The sequence below is a fragment of the Dermochelys coriacea genome, chromosome 18 (assembly GCF_009764565.3).
Source record: "Dermochelys coriacea isolate rDerCor1 chromosome 18, rDerCor1.pri.v4, whole genome shotgun sequence".
Taxonomy (NCBI): domain Eukaryota; kingdom Metazoa; phylum Chordata; order Testudines; family Dermochelyidae; genus Dermochelys; species Dermochelys coriacea.
In genome coordinates this window covers 17,571,718-17,592,977 of record NC_050085.1, presented here as the reverse complement: position 1 = coordinate 17,592,977, position 21,260 = coordinate 17,571,718, and the positions used below count along the sequence as shown (strand labels likewise).

Below are 21,260 nucleotides of genomic sequence, written 5' to 3'. Positions count from 1 at the left end.
GGTGAAGTCATTATCAACTGAAGACTGTTTCATGACCCATGTGTTGAACCCCTCTGTATGCCTTTCTAGCAGCCTCAGCAAAGAGGCCAATGCCAAGGAGTGAATGACTATGGGGGGCACACTAGCAGGTGGCAGCATGTGGGAAGCTAGTACTGCCACTGCCTGCGCTGAACCTGTTGTATGGATAGTAGACTTCAGTCTTTAGGGCTTTGAATCCTGCACTTTCCTCCAGTCTAAATTAATTAAAAACTTTTCACTGGGGACTGAATAGTACATTGGGCAAGGCTGTCAAGGAGGAAGGGGGGGTACTGCCCCATTACTATTCCACCAAGTCCAGGGGGAATTTCCTAAATGTCAATACAGCTGGAGCTATCTTAGCTTTCCTGCAGAGCCCCTCTGTGCTGTGGCTGTTCTCTATCCCCCTCACCTCTGAGATTCCAAAGAGACTGTGCTACCAGAGAAATAGAAGGGATCAGGGAGCACAGGAGCCAGTGTGGAAACCCAGGGAGGATCTCTGCACAAATAGCACCACCTCCACAGGAACTTGGGGGACTGTAACAGGGTCAGCACCCACATCTTGTGAGCACCCCTCTGGCTGACTGCATGTGCCTGCAGTTCCTCACTTTGTGGTAACAGGGTAGCACCTGCCTCTTGCGAGTGCCCCCTCCCTTTCATCAATGGTTTCTTCAGCAGGTCTTTAGTGACTCAGCCCTCCAGTCAAGTCATACCCACTGTCTGTAGGTAGAACAGAACAAACCGCTTCTGAGCTATATAGTCTTTACCTTGTCTCGGCCCTGGTATCGGGCCATACACCCAGGGCTTCCTCCCTGGAGACACTGTCTTCCTACAGCCCTTCTTGGGCTTGCTCAGTCCCAGCAACCAGGAGCTCCTTCTTAACTTCCCCAGTCCCTGCCTGCACTGAGCTGTCCATGGCCCTGCTGTTTTTTCAGCCAGCCAGGAACCCAGTCCTTCCTCTTCTAGCTAAAGATAGCAGAACTGCCTGACTTTGGGCTTGTCTACACTTACCGGGGGGTCCACAAGTGGTGTTTGATGCATCAGCGGTTGCAGTCACTCTCCCATCAACTCCTGTACTCCACTGGATCAAGAACAGTAAGGGGAGTCGACAGGAGAGTGTCTCCCACTGACATCGCATAGTGTGGACCCCATGGTAAGTAGGTCTAAGCTATGTTGATTTGAGTTATGCTATTCACATAACTCAAATTGCATTATTATTACTCAATAACTGGCCCCTGATTGGCCGTTCCTGCAGCCCCTCTGGTTGGCTTCTTCCCCTGTAGCCACTCTAGGCTGCTTGGAGGACTTCTCTTCTGATCCGCTCTGGGACAAGGTGTGGCAAGACCCTGAGGCTTCCAGCAGGTAGCCTCTGCACCTAGTCCACCCTGTCAGAGGGACCCATCACTTATGGTGGTCGAACCCTCTCCTTCTCTGATGGGAAAACAATCACTATATAAATGTTTTTATCCACTGTGGAACAGTCACTGGTCCAGAGACAGAATAGGAATAATGATAAAGTCCAGTGGTTAGTGCACTTACCTGGGAGGTGGGAGATCGTGGGTCCATCCCCACGCTCCCACCACTCTCTCACTATTTATCCACAATGGAATAGCTTCAACAAAAGAGACTGAGGGAGCCCCACATCAGAATATTCCATCTCTCAATGTTTAGGGCACTCTCCTGAGAGGTGTGGGAGACCCTTGTTCAAATCCTCTGGCAGAGAGGGGGGGATTTGAATGGGGGTATCCCACATCCAAGCTGAATTCTCCAAACCACTAGGATAAAAGTTAAGTCACTAACATCTTTTTTTCCAGCCAGACTTTGAATGGGACCGAATCTGGTAAGTGGCCTCTGAACATGCCTACTGGATTGGGCCCCACACATGACTTGGGTAGCTGAACGCCTATCTTCCCTCAGTTTAAAAATCACGCATGGTATGTACACAGCAAAGAAAAGCCTGCTGCTGGCTTGTGCCACCCCAACTCGGGCTCGCAGGGCTTCGGCTCTGGGGCTGTTTCATTGCTGTGTAGACTTCTGGGCTAGAGCCAGAGCTCTAGGACCCTTCCGCCCCATAGAAGTCTACACAGCAATAAAACAGCCCCGTGAGCTGAAGCCCTGCGACCCAAAAGTTTCTGGCACAAGCCAGCAGCGGGTTTTTCTTTGCGGTGTAGACATACCCTCAGGGGCTTATGCACGAGATAGGCATCTGGACCTTCAAGGGAGGCAGCAGTGTGCATGCTCAGAGGCAGAAACTTAGGTACTGAGGGACCTTTTACCCTGAAAACGCAGGAACTAAGTGAGTTTAGGTGTCTTCAGTGTTTGGCAGGAGCTTTGTGGATCACAGCAGAGCCTAAAACTAGGACTTAGATGCCTACACACACAATTTAGGCACCTAAGTATCTATGTGGATTGGGACCTTAATGCCTAAACCATGCAATACTGTTTTATAAGTGACAATAAATAAGTGGGGTTGAGGCAGGCATAATCTACTGAACATTTATTTAACTTTATATATAGTTCAGTCCACAGCTGCTTTTTACTTCATGTGATCACAAGCATTAATACTTTACCTGATGTATGATCCTCCATCAAATACTAGATCTCTATCATGCATTCCTACAACTACAATACCCACCTGCTGAAGTGAAGAAACAGATTGACAGAGCCAGAAGAGTACCCAGAAGTCACCTACTACAGGACAGGCCCAACAAAGAAAACAACAGAACGCCACTAGCCATCACCTTCAGCCCCCAACTAAAACCTCTCCAACGCATCATCAAGGATCTACAACCTATCCTGAAGGACGAGCCATCGCTCTCTCAGATCTTGGGAGACAGACCAGTCCTTGCTTACGGACAGCCCCCCAATCTGAAGCAAATACTCACCAGCAAGCACACACCACACAACAGAACCACTAACCCAGGAACCTATCCTTGCAACAAAGCCCGTTGCCAACTCTGTCCACATATCTATTCAGGGGATACCATCATAGGGCCTAATCACATCAGCCACACTATCAGAGGCTCGTTCACCTGCGCATCTACCAATGTGATATATGCCATCATGTGCCAGCAATGCCCCTCTGCCATGTACATTGGCCAAACTGGACAGTCTCTACGTAAAAGAATGAACGGACACAAATCAGACGTCAAGAATTATAACATTCAAAAACCAGTTGGAGAACACTTCAATCTCTCTGGTCACTCGATCACAGACCTAAGAGTGGCTATACTTCAACAAAAAAGCTTCAAAAACAGACTCCAACGAGAGACTGCTGAATTGGAATTAATTTGCAAACTGGATACAATTAATTTAGGCTTGAATAGAGACTGGGAATGGATGAGTCATTACACAAAGTAAAACTATTTCCCCATGGTATTTCTCCCTCCCACCCCACCCCGCACTGTTCCTCTGATATTCTTGTTAACTGCTGGAATTAGCCTACCTTGCTTGTCACCATGAAAGGTTTTCCTCCTTCCCCCCCCTGCTGTTGGTGATGGCTTATCTTAAGTGATCACTCTCCTTACAGTGTGTATGATAAACCCATTGTTTCATGTTCTCTGTGTGTGTGTATATAAATCTCTCCTCTGTTTTTTCCACCAAATGCATCCGATGAAGTGAGTTGTAGCTCACGAAAGCTTATGCTCTAATAAATTTGTTAGTCTCTAAGGTGCCACAAGTACTCCTTTTCTTTTTGCGAATACAGACTAACACGGCTGCTACTCTGAAACCATCAAATACTAGTTATCTGACTATGTATAAATTCTCTGCCTTTCTTTCTAGAATCATCCAGTTCCTCCCTCATTCCAGATACGTTTTCTGATAATAATGATGAGTCTTTACATTCTGCCACTGTCTCGCTTTAAGAAAATTTCCAAAGTTGATCCATATTACAGAACGTGTGGTCTGGGATGCAGTTCCATCTAATCTGACACCCACCACAGTGCAAGAATCTAGACTTTTTCATTATTGCCAAATCTTCCTGTCTAAGAGATAGAAATCCTCTCATGAGCTGCTGTCACCTTGGAAACTTCCAGAAAAAAATGCTATCCCTATAAAGAAGCACATTATTTAGCCATCTAGCAAACTGCATTGTCAATTCTAATGAGTCAGAAATTCAATGTCATGAGACTGGTCCCCCTACATCTTAACCCTTTTTGTTTTGAGAATGTATCTTGTAGTAGATACATCTTCATACTGTAGGTGCCTGGCACCCCACTGAGTACAGTATAAATAATGATGATGATAATGTGTATAAGACAAGGGTAGACAAAATGGATAGGTCTTTGCTCTGAGGAAATTAATCTAAATTAGATACAATGCAATCAACAACAATAAATAAAGACAGGTTTCAAAGTAGCAATAAATAAATAAAGAGTGAGGGGATGGGAGGACAACAATTCATGACAGTCTCCTCCTGACCCTGTGTGCCATGCAGCCTCAGTCTCCTCAGTACGCAGGGTTATTGAGGCTGTTACTGACTTAGAGGATGGCATGAAACGAGGGCATAAAGCACCCTTCAGAAGAAGAGACATAGGGAGCATCAAGGTGAGCTGAATTTGCAAAGCATAGAGTACCCAGGGAGCAGCAAGTACAGATGAGGTGCAGGCGCAGAGCTGTGTGTGACACTGGAAAGGATGAGCCTGAATGATAAGAAAGGCTATTGGAAGTCAACAAAGGGTCTCAAGCAGAGGGTAGAAGGTGGGCTGAAGTGATAGGGTGATTTAGTGATTAGGGCAATGGTCTGGGACTCAGGAGACCCAGGTTCAATTCCCCATTCTCCCACAGACTTCCTGTGTGATCTTGGCCTTTCTGTGCATCAGGTCCCTCTCTGTAAAATGGGGATAATAGCACTTCCCTACGTGACAGGGTTGTTCTGGTGGTAAAGACTGAGAGTCATTCAGAATGGTCTATATAAATATCTGAGATAGAGGGGTGAGGATAGTGACTTTAATGGCAGAAAGCCCTGTGGGTGCAATGTGAGAACTCAAGAAGCCAACTAAGAGGAGGTTTGAGTAATTAAGTAGAGATCTTGCTGATCCATGACTGCATGTGTCTGGACAACTGAAAGATCTCTTAACAGACCTAATAAAATCCCTTCCCAACTGATGGAAAGCCATCTTCCCAGGTTCAATTATTTAAAAATCCAAGAGCTCCTCTATAATAGAGACACTCTCTAAAGCTCTTGGGAAATTTACTAACCTTAAATTACAATATGTATATGCATTCTCCAACTTCAGCATCTTTCTTCCAAATTGTCTATTGTCTCTAATTAGTGTTTCAGTTTGAGCCTGGAGAATAGTAATTTTCTTTGTCGTCTTTTCTTCTCTGAGCTTTTCTGGTGGATCTGTCACTTTTTCCTGTGCCTAAACTCTAGTTTCAGTTCCAATAACAAATGTGAATAGCATCTAGTTTAGCTCCCTTCTATTAAAGAAACAAGCATAGTGATGCTAATGAAGCTTCTCTAGGTTTAACATTAGAGCAAAGAGAATGGCAGGATCTCTTTGTATGCACACACGTCCTCCTCCAAAGTTGCCAAAGTGCAAGTCTGTATGGCCTCAATTCTGCAGCTATCCATATATTAACTGTTTGCAAGATCTAGAACCATATTACATATCTAATACCCAACATTCATAAGTTTCCTGCAACCATGGATTAGAATGGAATCCGTGAAAAGACTCTATATCCATTACAATGCCATGAATTCTCAACTTGTGGGATCCCAACACAACAGGACCAGAAGGGCCACAACCACCTTCTCTTTCTTTATGTCCTCACGGGAGAAGATGCAACTGAAACTTTTTGTTGTTGTAATATGGGGTCATGATACGGAAAAGGTTGAGAACTGCTATATTCCCATATCAATTTAACTGGTGCTGTAATCAATCCCGCTGCAGTTTCCTTAAAGCAAACACTTTATATATTTCCCAAACCATCATGTTTGAGGGCAAACATGATTTTTAATATCCAATATTAGTAATTAATGGTTAGATTTATAGATCTTTACTTACATTGAATAGCATCATGTTTTGGGAGTAGATCCATTGATTTCAGTAGGGCTACTCACTAAGTAGGAAGGCATGAGGTCAAGCAGAGGTTTATTAAACACATTTTATAGATAATTGTTTTAAGCCTGTAGGAAATACTTGTTGCTATGGGATGATGTTGGGGCAGCACCTGTGTCTCAAAGGTGCATGGGTGGAGGCTGCCTGAAAATACTGTCTTGGAAACAGGGGAATTAGCTGTTCGAAAACGCTCCACATATAAAGTTACAAAACACAGGTTCTTCATCATGACTGAAGATAGTTCAAAGCACTCATCCGTAAAGTGGGTTTAGCACAGCATGTGTCCTAATACATGATCAATACTCAAAATTTTGAAATATTTTGTGGAACAGAAATTCTGAAAATTTTTGATTTGGAAACAATGAAGTGACCTTATTGAACTGCTCCATCTCAATACTGTTGAAACAATATAATACAATAAAAAAATAAGATCTATTATATAAATGTAGAATAATAAAATAAATTGTTTATAGTACAAAAGTCTAAACAAAACAAGAAAATCAAATTGAAATACTCCATTTTGATTTTAAGTAATTTCAAATGTTTCCTTAAAAAAAAAAGTTATTGAAATTGACAATTCCCACAAAACATTTCAATTTCAACGAAACTGCATTTTTTTACTGAAAAGTTGTTAACAGAACAGTTTTCCACCAGCTCTGATGGTCTGGGTTTTTTTAAAGTACCCTAATACTAGTCTATTCATTCTGGAGAGATCTGCTTTCTCACTAGGATGCAAAAAAACCCCACTTTGTCCCTGCTTTACATCTGACTCATAGGCCCCCCACCACTACCAGCAACATGGGCTGGGCTGAACACAGTTCTCAGTATCCATTAACATTGCTTCAGACTCAGCCAAAGGAATCTTTAAAATGTTACATGACATTTTGTTCCAATTCAGAATGAAAACAAGTGTCTAAATATTTTTATGTCCTGTTGAATGGAAATTCCATTTTCTGACCAGCTCTAATCTTTACTCTTCTAAGGCTGCTCAAGGGATTGTGCAATAAAGCTCTGCTCCTATTTTAGAGCTTTTGACAAAGTTATGATTCTGCTATTATTTTTGAGCAAGGACATGGTTAAATTTAAGGCTTTGAACTCATATTTCTTTACTGTTAAAAATTCAAGTGACCCTGTTATTTTCTTTTTTATTAAAAATTAGTCAGATAATATTTGAAACTGGCCCTGACCAAATGCTTATAAAAAATACCTTGACAATTGCATCCAAGCAAAGAACTATATTACAGTGCATATTACCATATAGACTAATTCTTCCTAATGTTTAATTTAGAAGAAACTTGCTTGGAGGTCTTTGCTGTATCAAAAGCAGCTTGTTCTGTCTTTCATCTGTACACCCTCTGATTAGTTCTGAGTCTGTGTAGGAAGACACCTCTACCCTACTACCATGGTTGCTTATTACTAAGCTTTTATATTCCAGTCTTGAGTTGCTTAAAATACAGGAAGCAACATGCACAGAGTCATAGCAGTTCATAATTAACAAAATGTATAGATTCCTCTGTAGTTAACAGATCTCATCATATAATACTCTGATCTTATACTCTGCAGATTTATGTATTTACTCAGCTTCATGAACTGCCAAGATTTCATAGTATGCAAAATTAACTATATGCACAAATCTTCAAAGGACTGGGGCCTATATCCTAAACTATATGATCTTTGAGGCAGGGACCATGCCTGGTTTTGTGTTTATATAGCACCGAACATACTCTAGGTGCTACTGGAAACAAATGCTATCATTAAGGTGTACGTGTGAAGGGACTCAGTCCCTCTTGCCTGTCCTAAGATACATAGGTTTCAGAGTAGCAGCCGTGTTATTCTGTATTCGCAAAAAAGAAAAGGAGTACTTGTGGCACCTTAGAGACTAACAAATTTTTTTGAGCATAAGCTTTCGTGTTGCATCCGATGAAGTGAGCTGTAGCTCACGAAAGCTTATGCTCAAATAAATTTGTTAGTCTCTAAGGTGCCACAAGTACTCCTTTTCTATTTTGACATGGGAGCTTATATTTTAACTGACAATACTAACAATAAAATAACATTTTAAAAAAGAAAAAAAAAAACAAAAAACATAAGCTATGTATTTATGAGACCAGATCCTGAGATGATGCAAATCTATGTTGTCCACTGACATCAGAGCTATTCTGATTTATATCAGCTGAGTATCTGATCCACATTTTGTAATTGTGGGTTATTTATCTGGGTGCAATTTAGAACCAAGGATTTGCTGATAATGGATTTATTTTGTGCTTTTCAGTGTAGGATACACATTATGCGTGTTTCAGAGTAGCAGCTATTCGCAAAAAGAAAAGGAGTACTTGTGGCACCTGAGAGACTAACGAATTTATTTGAGCATAAGCTTTTGTGTGTGTGTGTGTTATGGCATAAGATAAAATATACTGGAGAAATTATGCAATTTGATTATCTGTTGAGTATCCTCAGATGTGTCTATTGAGAACACTTTAGCTCCATCAATCTTAGTTGAGTTAACAGAAGGCTGAAAATAATTGGTTGGGAAAATTCCTAATGTTTTAATTTTATTTTTAAACTGCATTAGAAGCCCCATTAAGCTCTGGGTTCTAAAGAACCTAAAACAAGTGAGACCTTTAACCACACAAGTCCAGCATATATTTGCAGGTACTGCATACCTCAGAAGACCATTCCAGTTTAAACTATAAAGAATAGTTTGAATATGGTGGTTAACTGTACGCAGACTTAAAACCTAATCTCACAAAGCTATTCCTACTTATTTTGGGGGGCGTGGGAGACCAACACATTACCTATAATTGCTTTCAATTTGCTGTAATGATTGCATCCAAGTATTTATTAAACTGGGCTTTTAAATTGAAACAAGGCAGATAATGTATGGTGCCATGATTAAAATGGCACTTTAGGACAAGCACTCAGCCATGAATAAAACTGTTCCTCCATATTTTTGCAATCAATAATATCCTGTAAATTGTTTGTTATGCCTTAAATTAAATACAATACTGATAGTACACAAAGTCTCCATTCTTCTGAAGCCCTGAACTAAATTCTCCTCTTAGTTACACTGATACAATATTACTGAAGTGTAACTGAGAGCTGTGTCTGGCCCACAGCTTTTTTAATTGTACTCAAGCAAAAAGAGTGAATGTTCTCTTGTTAAGGGCAGATAAAATAAGCAGCAGATGTTAAGCTGAGGCCCTGATTCTGCAAATACTTATGCATGTAATCAGTGGGACTATTCATGTGAATGAACTTACTCTCACGTACAGGTATTTGCAAAACAGCAGCCCTACTCTTTTTTTTTTTTTGTGCACAGCAACTTAGTGGTACAACCTGAAATAGAAATCAGGACTTCTGACTTCCAGTGCAGTGTCCTAATAGCTAAATCACATTGCCCCATCTCCAGCACTTGCAACCAGCAACTTTCACCAGCACCAGATTAAAAGTAAGGATACTTGTTAATATGAGTATTATTGATACTGTTAATAATTTTGTGTTACCTGCTACGTTAGGAATTGATTTTTCAAAATATTCTTTTGAAAAACTAAATTATTTGTATAATTTAAATTTCTGTGGGCAGTATATTTTGTTATTGATTTAGAATCTTTAATCCGCTTTGCCTTTTTCAGCACTGAGTTACAAGGAAGAAGATGTGGGCTCCATGCCCCTGATTCCTTTCGTATCCAAGATTCCCATTCAATTCAGTGGAACCCTGGTTGCCCAGTGAATATAAGATCAAGCCACGTGTTTACAGGTGAAGATACAGATGTGATGGGCATTTCTATGAAGTCACCTGTATAAAAAGAATAATAATTATAACAATATTAAATAATACTTTGCCCGTCTTAAAACTCTTAGGGTCTTAATTTTCAAAATACTTTTACAAGGAATGATTTAAGCCTAATAAGACTCTGGGAGGTGTGCAATTATTATCATAATTCCCATTTCACAGATGAACAATTTTAGGAGAGAGAGGTTCCAGGGTCACTGTCAGAATAAAAATCATATTTAAAACACACTTTTTGTTACCATTATTATTTTTTAATTTATTATTTATACTTCAGTAGCACTTACTGGAGCCCCGATATAAATGCACCATACTTTAGTGTGTGGGTGCTGGGGGGAGGTGGCTTGTGACGTATAGGAGGTCAGACTAGATGATCTGGTGGTCCCTTCTGGCCATATGACATAGTAAAAAACAGTCCCTGCCCTTAAGAACTTACAATAAGGCTCTGATCTTCATAGAAATCACAGAAATGTAGGGCTGGAAGGGACCTCAATAGGTCATCTAGTCCACCCTCTTGTGCTAAGGCAGAATTAAGTATACACAGACCATTCCTCACAGGTGTTTGTCTAACTGGTCTTAAAAACCTCCAGTGATGGGGCTTCCACAACCTCCCTAGGTAATCAAAAAGAAAAGGAGTACTTGTGGCACCTTAGAGACTAACAAATTTATTAGAGCATAAGCTTTCGTGAGCTACAGCTCATGAAGTGAGCTTATGCTCTAATAAATTTGTTAGTCTCTAAGGTGCCACAAGTACTCCTTTTCTTTTTGCGAATACAGACTAACACGGCTCCTACTCTGAAACCTAGGTAATCAAGGTAATCTTGCAAACACATATTCACATATTTAACTGCAAGCATGTGTGTAGTTCCTGGGACTATTCACAATATTAACATAAGGAATTTTGTAAAACTTTAATGGATCTGACCAACTTAAATATCATATACTGCAAAGAACTTAAGACTATTAAAATGTCAATTTCTCTATACCTATCCTATGAAAAGCAATCAAGTCAGTTTCACCTTTACTTTACATTTTAACTTCCTAGTACTAGGCAGCAACATGTGAAACTGATTGTAAACACTGCAGGGGATTTGTTTGCAATGTAAACAACTGTTTCCAGTGGAAATTTAAAAAACAAATGGCTGGAAACATTTCTGTAGGATATTTTGTAAAAGCTTGTGTTTGTTTTTTCAAAATATACATTGTTAGGGTCAAATTAGAGTTGACAAATCCCAGGAATGCCATCTACTGTGCTCTAACCATTATTGACACTGTGTTTCTTCTTAGCCCAGAAACAAACACCTGACTAGCGATATGAAGGAAATGATAGGTTTTTTTCCCCTGAAAAAAAGACATTTTTTTTGTTTTCATCCAAAAAAAATGAGAATCTGGAATTTTTTGATGAAAACTTATGTTTACTTAACCATTTTTCACTGAAAAAAAGTTTGTGGAAAATTTGAAGCAGCTCTACTCTTGACTCCCAGGCCCCCGCTGCAACCACCACACTCACTCTCCGCTGCTCTAACCAGATCTTAATCCCCGCCCCCCCCAGCCAGGAAGAGAGTCCACTATTCCTGACCTTTAGACCCAGGCTGTAAACTGCCAGGCCCTACTCCCCTCCCAGAGCCAGACCTCCCAGTCCCCCTCTGTTGTAGACACTGGACCCCACTCTCCTCCCAGAGCCAAGACCACCTGACTTCCTATCCTCCTCTATCTGCCGCCCTTACGCTGCCCCACCCCCATCCTGGTAGTTCTGGGGTAATCCCAATTTTATGGTGCCTATACCCATGTAGGGATCAGAGGGCCGCCACGGCTAGCGTGTGTGAGAGATGCTGCCACTTAGCTGTGTTGTGGGGCCATCACACCACATGGACACCGCAGTGGAGCATAGTGAATGCCATAGCAGAGACAGAGTGGCTGCTAATGGGAAGTGGGCAATGGAGGGCGCCTGCCTTGGGGGTCAGTGTGTGTGTGTGTGGGTACTGAAGGGGGGGCTGACCTGTGAGAGGGGCACTGAAAGGGGCCTGACAGGGGGGTCACTGAAGGAGGGGCTGACCTGTGGGGAGGGCACTAAAAGGGGCCTGGCTTGGGAGCGTGAGGGGTTACTGAAGGGGGGGACTGACCTGTGAGAGGGGCACTGAAAGGGGCCTGACTGGGGGGGTCACTGTGGGGGGCACTGAAGGAGGGGCAGACCTGTGTGTGGGGGGCACTAAAAGGGGCCTGGCCTGGGAGCGTGGGGGTTACTGAAGGGAGGGACTGACCTGTGAGAGGGGCACTGAAAGGGGCCTGACTGGGGGGGTCACTGTGGGGGGCACTGAAGGAGGGGGCTGACCTGTGGGGAGGGCACTGTGGGGGCACTGAAGGAGGGGGCTGACCTGTGGGGAGGGCACTAAAAGGGGCCTGGCCTGGGAGCGTGGGGGTTACTGAAGGGGGGGCTGACCTGTGAGAGGGGCACTGAAAGGGGCCTGATAGGGGGGTCACTGTGGGGGGCACTGAAGGGGGGCTGACCTGTGAGAGGGGCACTGAAAGGGGCCTGACCGGGGGGGCACTGAAGGAGGGGGCTGACCTGTGGGGAGGGCACTGTGGGGGCACTGAAGGAGGGGGCTGACCTGTGGGGAGGGCACTAAAAGGGGCCTGGCCTGGGAGCGTGGGGGTTACTGAAGGGGGGGCTGAGCTGTGAGAGGGGCACTGAAAGGGGCCTGACGGGGGGGTCACCGTGGGGGGCACTGAAGGGGGGGCTGAGCTGTGAGAGGGGCACTGAAAGGGGCCTGACGGGGGGGCACTGAAGGAGGGGCTGACCTGTGGGGAGGGCACTAAAAGGGGCCTGGCCTGGGAGCGTGGGGGTTACTGAAGGGGGGCTGAGCTGTGAGGGGGTCCCTCTGAGGGGCGGGGCTGAAGGGAGCGGGGCGGGCCCAGCTCAGCCTCTGGGAGGAAGAGGCGATCCCCTGCGCGGCCTGCCAGCCTCGGGCGCTGGTGGAACGTACCATTTCTTGGGGGGGGGGGAGGGGAGAACACAGAAGCCCAAAGCAGGCAGGACTCCTCCCCAATTCAAGCCGCTGGTTAGCTCACAGGGAGTCACAGCGAGGCGGGTTACGCGGCTGACGGACTTCATCTTTGAGGAGTTAAGGCTTTAACGCTTCTTCCTGCGCTCCCCCCCCCCCGCTCTCCCAAAGTGGTTCGTTCCGTTGCCTTAGCGGCTCCGACAACAACGGGCGCGGGAGGCGGCGCGGGGAGGTAGGTGCGGGAGTCGGTTGCTGCCGTCCGTTGGCGGCAGTTGAGTCCCTGTCTCGGCGGGGTGGTGCCATTAGTGCAATGGCTGGGGCATTGCTGAGGTGCCGGTCTGCCCCTTTCTGCAGCGGGGTGCCCGAACTTAGTGCAGCCCCTGACCCTCATGCCTCACCCGCTAGCTGAAGGGGGGGGGCTTTGGGGCCCACACTGTCTGGGGCAGACACGATTTTGAGGGGCTGAGCCCGTGTCCCGCCGTGGGGGGTGAGCCCTGTCCCCAAAACCGATGTCGTGACCTGTCAAGTCCTGGTGCGCTTGCATTACCTCCCGGGGTGCGCTATGCCCCTGTGTTCGGGGGTGGTTGTGATTTGGGGGGGCAGTTCTCCCTACTTTGCCAAAAGGGACGAGTCCCTGCCCCCAAATCACGGTCACAAGCCCTGCAATGTCACGATGTGTTGTGACTGGACAGCCATGCCCTGTTGCGGCATGTCGTGCCCTGATGCCCTAATGTTACGGGGTGCTATGCCCCTATGTTCTGGGGCTGTCGTGATTTTAATGGGGCGAGCAGTTCGCCCTGCTATGGCAAAAGGAAGCATGCCCTCCCCCAAATCACTGTCACAAGATTTGCAAAGTCGTGATGTGTTGTGTCCTGCCACGACTGTGTTATGTCACAGGGTGCGCTACGCTCCTATGGTCCAAGGCTGTCATGATTTTAATGGGGCAATTAGCTCTCCCTACCCTGCCTAAAGGGGTAAGGTCCTTCTCCAAAATCATGCTCACAGGCTGCTGCTGTGAAACATAATGAGGCACTGCACTGCAGCATGATAGTGTTGTGATGTGAGGATGGTATGTCAGGTTGCGGTATGGTAATGTCAATCAATCCTGAAGCACTTAGAGGAGAGGAAAGTGATCAGGAACAGTCAGCATGGATTCACCAAGGGAAGGTCATGCCTGACTAATCTAATCGCCTTTTATGATGAGATTACTGGTTCTGTGGATGAAGGGAAAGCAGTGGATGTATTGTTTCTTGACTTTAGCAAAGCTTTTGACACGGTCTCCCACAGCATTCTTGTCAGCAAGTTAAGGAAGTATGGGCCGGATGAATGCACTATAAGGTGGGTAGAAAGCTGGCTAGATTGTCGGGCTCAACGGGTAGTGATCAATGGCTCCATGTCTAGTTGGCAGCCGGTGTCAAGTGGAGTGCCCCAGGGGTCGGTCCTGGGGCCCGTTTTGTTCAATATCTTCATAAATGATCTGGAGGATGGTGTGGATTGCACTCTCAGCAAATTTGCGGATGATACTAAACTGGGAGGAGTGGTAGATACGCTGGAGGGGAGGGATAGGATACAGAAGGACCTAGACAAATTGGAGGATTGGGCCAAAAGAAATCTAATGAGGTTCAATAAGGATAAGTGCAGGGTCCTGCACTTAGGATGGAAGAATCCAATGCACCGCTACAGACTAGGGACCGAATGGCTCGGCAGCAGTTCTGCGGAAAAGGACCTAGGGGTGACAGTGGACGAGAAGCTGGATATGAGTCAGCAGTGTGCCCTTGTTGCCAAGAAGGCCAATGGCATTTTGGGATGTATAAGTAGGGGCATAGCGAGCAGATCGAGGGACGTGATCGTTCCCCTCTATTCGACACTGGTGAGGCCTCATCTGGAGTACTGTGTCCAGTTTTGGGCCCCACACTACAGGAAGGATGTGGATAAATTGGAAAGAGTACAGCGAAGGGCAACAAAAATGATTAGGGGTCTAGAGCACATGACTTATGAGGAGAGGCTGAGGGAGCTGGGATTGTTTAGTCTGCAGAAGAGAAGAATGAGGGGGGATTTGATAGCTGCTTTCAACTACCTGAAAGGGGGTTTCAAAGAGGATGGCTCTAGACTGTTCTCAATGGTAGCAGATGACAGAACGAGGAGTAATGGTCTCAAGTTGCAATGGGGGAGGTTTAGATTGGATATTAGGAAAAACTTTTTCACTAAGAGGGTGGTGAAACACTGGAATGCGTTACCTAGGGAGGTGGTAGAATCTCCTTCCTTAGAGGTTTTTAAGGTCAGGCTTGACAAAGCCCTGGCTAGGATGATTTAACTGGGACTTGGTCCTGCTTTGAGCAGGGGGTTGGACTAGATGACCTTCTGGGGTCCCTTCCAACCCTGATATTCTATGATTCTATGATTCTATGTCATGCTTAGATGCAGGATTATTGCATCACACTCACAATATTTGCACTGCATGTTATGTCACACCATATCACCGTGATATTTTAATGTGACGTTGTATGGTGACAGTTTGCCTCAATCTCATTAGATATTTGCAATATCATGGTGGCATTTTGACACAGCATGATTGATACAATTGTATTGTGTCATATTATGCACGACACTGTTGTGATACGCTGTAATATATTTGATCCGATGTCATGTGTCAAGCGGGCATTTTGACGTAGTGTGATGCAAAATAGCTATTCTGCCATATGATGAAACTTTTTATGTTTCATGCCTTTCACTGCCCATGTATTTATTATTTTATTTAAAGAATAATCCCCCAATATAGATCATGCATAAAACAGACCAAAAACATTAGTACAAAAACATATCACAATAAATTTTGACCCAATTCAATCAGTTATGTTGCCACATTTCAAGAGAAATTAGACTTAATTAGACTTAATTCTTGACAATGTGAAGTTTTGTCAGAATGTATTCATATTGCCTCCCAATACAATGACATTTTGATACATTGTCGTGTTAGGTTGTATAGTATGGTATTGTAATGCTTTGCTGTACTGTTTTGACATCATGTTATTATCTGATGACCTTCTCATGTACTGTGATGTTCAAAACTAGGTTGTAGCTTCAGTCTCTTTTGCCTCAGCTGATACTTCATGGAAAATTGGAAAATGGTCTATTTAGAACCAATTTTATTTCTGTATCATACAAGTTGTGTGTGTATGTATACGTGTGTGTGTGTGTGTGTGTGTATATATATTTACTCACGAGGACAATAGGATCCCAGTTTAATGTTGCAGGAAAACAAGTTCTTTGTTAAGCTTTGTAACACTTCACCCCCTCTGTCAAGTGCTCTGGGGTACTCGGATGAAGCACAAAGCATTATTATTAATTATTTTATTTGCTCCTGTTGCTCATCTGAAGGTTAAAATCAAAATGTATTTATGGTATCATAGTTCATGCAGCAGTCATTGATGTCACAAATAGTGAGGTTTATGGGACAAATTCTCCAGTGGTGTGAGGAATACAGCTCTGTGAGTTCAAGGTGGAGTTAAAGCTGCAGAAATTTTTGAGCCGTTGAATAACCAAAAGCCCTTTTCTTGCAAGTGATATTAATAACAGAGAGAATGCAAGAAAGAAGAAAATATAGCCCATGGCAACAGAATGAAAAAACATTCTACGTAGAAACCAAAGTTTTCCATGAAGTGTCAGTGACTCTTTAAACCTTCTGTACAAATATGATCATTTTTTGTGCATTATCCCTCTCCACGTAATGGTATAAAAATAGGTCATGCTAATTTTTTATAGTAAAGTGCTGATGCTGTTTTTAATCCTTATCCATGTTATTATTGTACTTATGGTGTATGTTAGGTCTCTCTTTGAAATCATTTCTTGTTGCTGCTCAGTTAGGACCTGATCCAATGCCCATTAAAGTTAATGGAAGACTTTCCATTGTTTTTTATAGGTTTTGAATCAAACCCTCCAATTATCCTCCATTGCCACATATAGCATAGTCTCCCATCTGGAAAGCACAAGTTTCTCTTTTCACAGGGGGTGAAATTTTCCCAGCATCATTTGGTTTGGGCCATGGAAACTCCAGTACTTTCATTATGTGAGAAGGTGGGGTGTTGTGAGTCACAGCTCAGGGGGAAACTCCATACACCATCCACATGATAGAGGTGGGCTCTTCATAGTCTATTGTAGAGGGATAGGGACATGATGTGGAATCCACAAAAGGACTGAGGCATTGCAATGCTGAGTGTCATGGTGCCTAATTGTTAGGCACCTAGAAAATCACAGGAACCATACAGACAGGTTTCAGAGCAGCAGCCGTGTTAGTCTGTATTCGCAAAAAGAAAAGGAGTACTTGTGGCACCTTAGAGACTAACAAATTTATTAGAGCATGCTCGGGGGTCGCATAACTAGTTAGCATGCCAGAGTCTCGTTCGTTATCGGAATTAACCAGACAAATCGCTCCACCAACTAAGAACGGCCATGCACCACCACCCACAGAATCGAGAAAGAGCTATCAATCTGTCAATCCTTTCCGTGTCCGGACTCTGGCATGCTAACTAGTTATGCGACCCCCGAGCATGCTCTAATAAATTTGTTAGTCTCTAAGGTGCCACAAGTACTCCTTTTCTTTTTGAGGAACCATACTGTGATCCACAAGGCTGAGTTAGGCTCCTAGGTTCCTTATACGATGAATGAGGTGAGATAGGTCCTGGAAACAAAGTCCACAAAAGCCAGAAGACTAGGCAGCTCTCTGCCTAACCTAGCCAATGGGAGATGCTGATTTGCTAAGCCCTGCCCCTTCCTTAGAGGTAGGCACCTAGCTGGTGTAGCTACTGCTCACCTTATAACTTTTAGCTCAGTTGTTAGAGCATTCCTCTGGGATGTGGGAGATACAGGTTCAATTACCCCTACTCCCCCTGGCAGAGAGGGAGGAAGTGTTTCCCACCTCTCAGGAGAGTGCTCTAACCACTGAACTATGGCTATTCTGATGTGGGGATCCCTGTGTCTCTCCTGTGGAAGCTCTTCCACTGTGGATAAAGAGTGATTGGAGGAGGGACTAGACCCAGGGTTTGCTGTCCACCATTTGGGTGCCCCAACCACTGGACTACAAAGTCTTTCCCAATCTCTCTCTCTGTGTCCGGCCCCGTTATTCTTTATTTATTTATCTAAGTGGAAGAGTTTCAACAAGAGAGAATGATATTAGATTAACCCATAGCTCCATGGTTAGAGCACTCTTCTGAGAAGTGGGAGATCCCTGTTCAAATTCTTTCACCTTCTCTGCCAGGGAGGGGAGAATTGAATCTGGGTCTCCAACATCTCAGGTGAATGATCTAACTACTGGGCTAAAAGTTATAAGGTGGGCACCATGACCACTTCTTCTTCCTCCTTGAATGTAGAGTGAGAGAGCAGGGTGCCTGTCCAGGTGCCAAGTGAGTGAGTTTGGTGGAAGTTTTGTGGATTGCAGTGGGGGATGCAGGCACCTAAATCTGGGTTTAGGCACCTAAGTAGCTTCATGGATTCCACCCATACCATGATGATTATATGGACCCAGAGGCTGCATGCCCAGCTGAAGGAGCAACCAGGGAGAGTGCCATTCCCCCACCCACTACCCCAGCATAGTTTCCCAGCACAAAGCCTGTTTAATAAGTCCTTGGCTACACACAAACTTTTACCACTTTAACAAAAGGTATGCTTTAAACCAGTTTATTTAAACCAGTACAAAACCCTTATTTGGGTTTAACACTGTCTTATATTGATTTAGCTCAAATTGATTCGAGTCCCAATCCTGCAAAGACTTAGGCACATACAGTTGAATTCAATGGGGCTACTTATGTGCATAAAATTAAGCACATAAATCTTTGTGTGAGTAGTCTTAATGATGTAGCATCTGGTAATAACTCCAAGTGAATGCCACAAAGTATTTACTGAATATGGGTAAATTTCATCAACATTGGGGAAGTATTTTCTGGTAACAGTGAGAGAAATGCATCAGAAACAAAGGTTATGAGGAAGTGACTCAAGCTGAGCCTACTCTATACCGGTAAAATGTCATGAAGATGGAAGGATTATTTTTGTCTTTGTATCAGAACCAGTGGGATAGGACTGAAATATTTATATGGTTCCAGGGAAATTATAAATTGTTCAGACAGTGTGCTAACCACATGCCAAAACCTGTTGCAGTTGTTTTGTATCTGTGAATAAATATGTCACACACAGCAAATTCTGTATGTACATTATTAAAATGTCACACATGGTATCTGTATGACTAAACAGATCATATTCAGCACTTACAGTGTCTCAGCTATTGTAGCTCCTTGACTAAACAAGTCACACTTGGCCGGGTTTTTTTGTTTGTTTGTTTATCATTGCATATGTAAAAGTATTTTAGCTTATTTTGAATAAGGGTAGGTCTACATAGCCCATGGCAGCGAGTCTCCCTCAAGCTCACTGGGCTCATGCTACCCCACTAAAAAGCTGTGTAGACAGAGCTTTGAAGCTGCACCTCAGGCTGGAGCTCAGTCTCTGAAGCCTGGGGAGGGAGCTGAGCTTCAGAGCACAAGCTCCTGCCTGAGACGCAACATCTACACAGCTACTTTTAGCACTGTAGAGCAAGCCCAAGTTTGTTGACCCAGGTTGTGAGGCTTGCTGCTGCAGGCTATGTAGACATACCCTAAGAGGGCTGGATTGAACAAGGCTGCAGACCTTTTGGCTCTAGTACTATAGAGGTAGCATTGAGGCTTTTTCAAGTTACTTACTAGCACTAAGGGGTCAAATCCTTCTCAATGTATATGTATGCCTAAATGCTTTTTGCTGAATTGGGGCCAGAGTGTTTAGCACCTTGATAGATTAAGCCATTGTTTAGTTTGGTATTAGTTTACATTATTATATATATTTCACTGTGAGTTGTTCACCCTGGCATTTTTATTGAATTTGGGGGCTGTTTTGTTGGGGTAAAATTTTCAATAGCTCCTAAGTCCCATCTTCAAATGAGACAAGCATTTAGGGCCAGATTTTTAAAGGTATTTAGGCACCTAACAATGCAGCTAGGCACCAAATAAGATTTTCAATGGGAGTTAGGCACCTAATCTCTTTCGGTGATTTCAAAATTCCCACTAGGCACCTCGATGTATCTTTAGATGTTTAAGTATCTTTATAATTCTGACCCTACGTGCTTGAGTCACTTTTGAAAATGGGACCTTTTACTCTTGGTTCCCTCTTCGCTTCCATTTTGCTTCCTAAGGTTCAGTCACATGCATGATCATAACTGGGAGTCTGACCCTCTTTCCCGCGTTCTTTAATATTTAATTCATAGACAAATTCAGTCAGCAAATAACAGCTCTTATACTGTGCAAACAGACTTTGCCCTCTCTGTGAAACAATGGGCCAGATTTGTTCTGTTTAAAAATCCACAACAATTGTGCTGTTGAATGTTAATTGTTTGTTGTTTTCAGATGCTAATATGCTACATCCAAACAGTGATGAAATAGCTGATTTTTTTGAAAAACAATTTACAGAGAGTGCTATAATACAAATAAAATAATAAGACATACTTTTTACTGATGCCACTAATTAGACTGTTTTCTCTACTGATTATGTAGTAATTCAAACACAAACTGTACTAAATCTGATGGACCCGATTCTTTTCCCATTGACACAGGTTTTAATTCTGATGGAATTGCTCCCTGGCTTACGTTGGTGAGAGTGCATTCAGAATGAGGCTTGCTATGTCTAAGATCCACAAAAGCAGGGAAATTTACAATTAAAGATTAAGTAACCAGTGTGTGATATCCAGATGGTGCACTAGATTAAAACTAGTTTGTACATTTTAGGATACAATTCTGTATGTAAAAGGAGTTGGGTAAAATGACCTAATTGTTCTTTTTCAACTCTAGGCCCTGATTCTCAAGTGATGTAAATTGGCATAGCTCCATTGAAGACAATGGAGCTACCCCAATGTACACCACCTGAGTTTATGGCCCCTAGTTTCTATCATAACATTAAGAATCTGATCCTTGCAATACTTGTGGACTGAAACCTCTCACTGACTTATAGGATGTTTTGGATTCACAAAGATTGTAACACTGAACCTTAATTGTGCATCCTGTAGACCAGGGGTGTCCAACCTGAGCCTGAGAAGGAGCCGGAATTTACCAATGTACATTTCCAAAGAGCCACAGTAATATGTAAGCAGCACCCCATCTGCTATCCCCCTCCAGCCCCCAGCGCCTCCCGCTCACCAGCAGCCCCGCCAATCAGTGCCTCCTCCTCCGTCCCCATGCCTCCCACCTGCCGCAATCAGCTGTTTTGCAGTGTGCAGGAGGCTCTGGTGGGGAGGAGCAAGGGCATGGGCAGGCTCAGGGGAAGGGGCAGGGACTTTGGGGGAAGGGGCGGAGTGGTGGCAGGACCTGGGGCAGAGCAGGG

General features: G+C 43.8%; 1 protein-coding gene across 8 annotated transcripts in view; it reads left to right on the top strand.

The window, feature by feature from the left end:
- Positions 1 to 12,856: 12,856 nt before the first annotated feature.
- The window catches only part of CFAP74 (cilia and flagella associated protein 74), a 121,180-nt gene continuing 112,776 nt past the window's right edge, over positions 12,857 to 21,260 (top strand). For 5 of the 8 annotated variants that reach the window (XR_006276333.1, XM_043499912.1, XM_043499914.1 and 2 more), the window contains exon 1: positions 12,859 to 13,101. The gene's annotated coding sequence lies outside the window, so the exon portion shown is untranslated. Of the gene's footprint in view, positions 13,102 to 21,260 lie in introns of all 8 variants that reach the window. The other 3 variants (XM_043499913.1, XM_043499917.1, XM_043499915.1) reach the window with 2 other exon arrangements.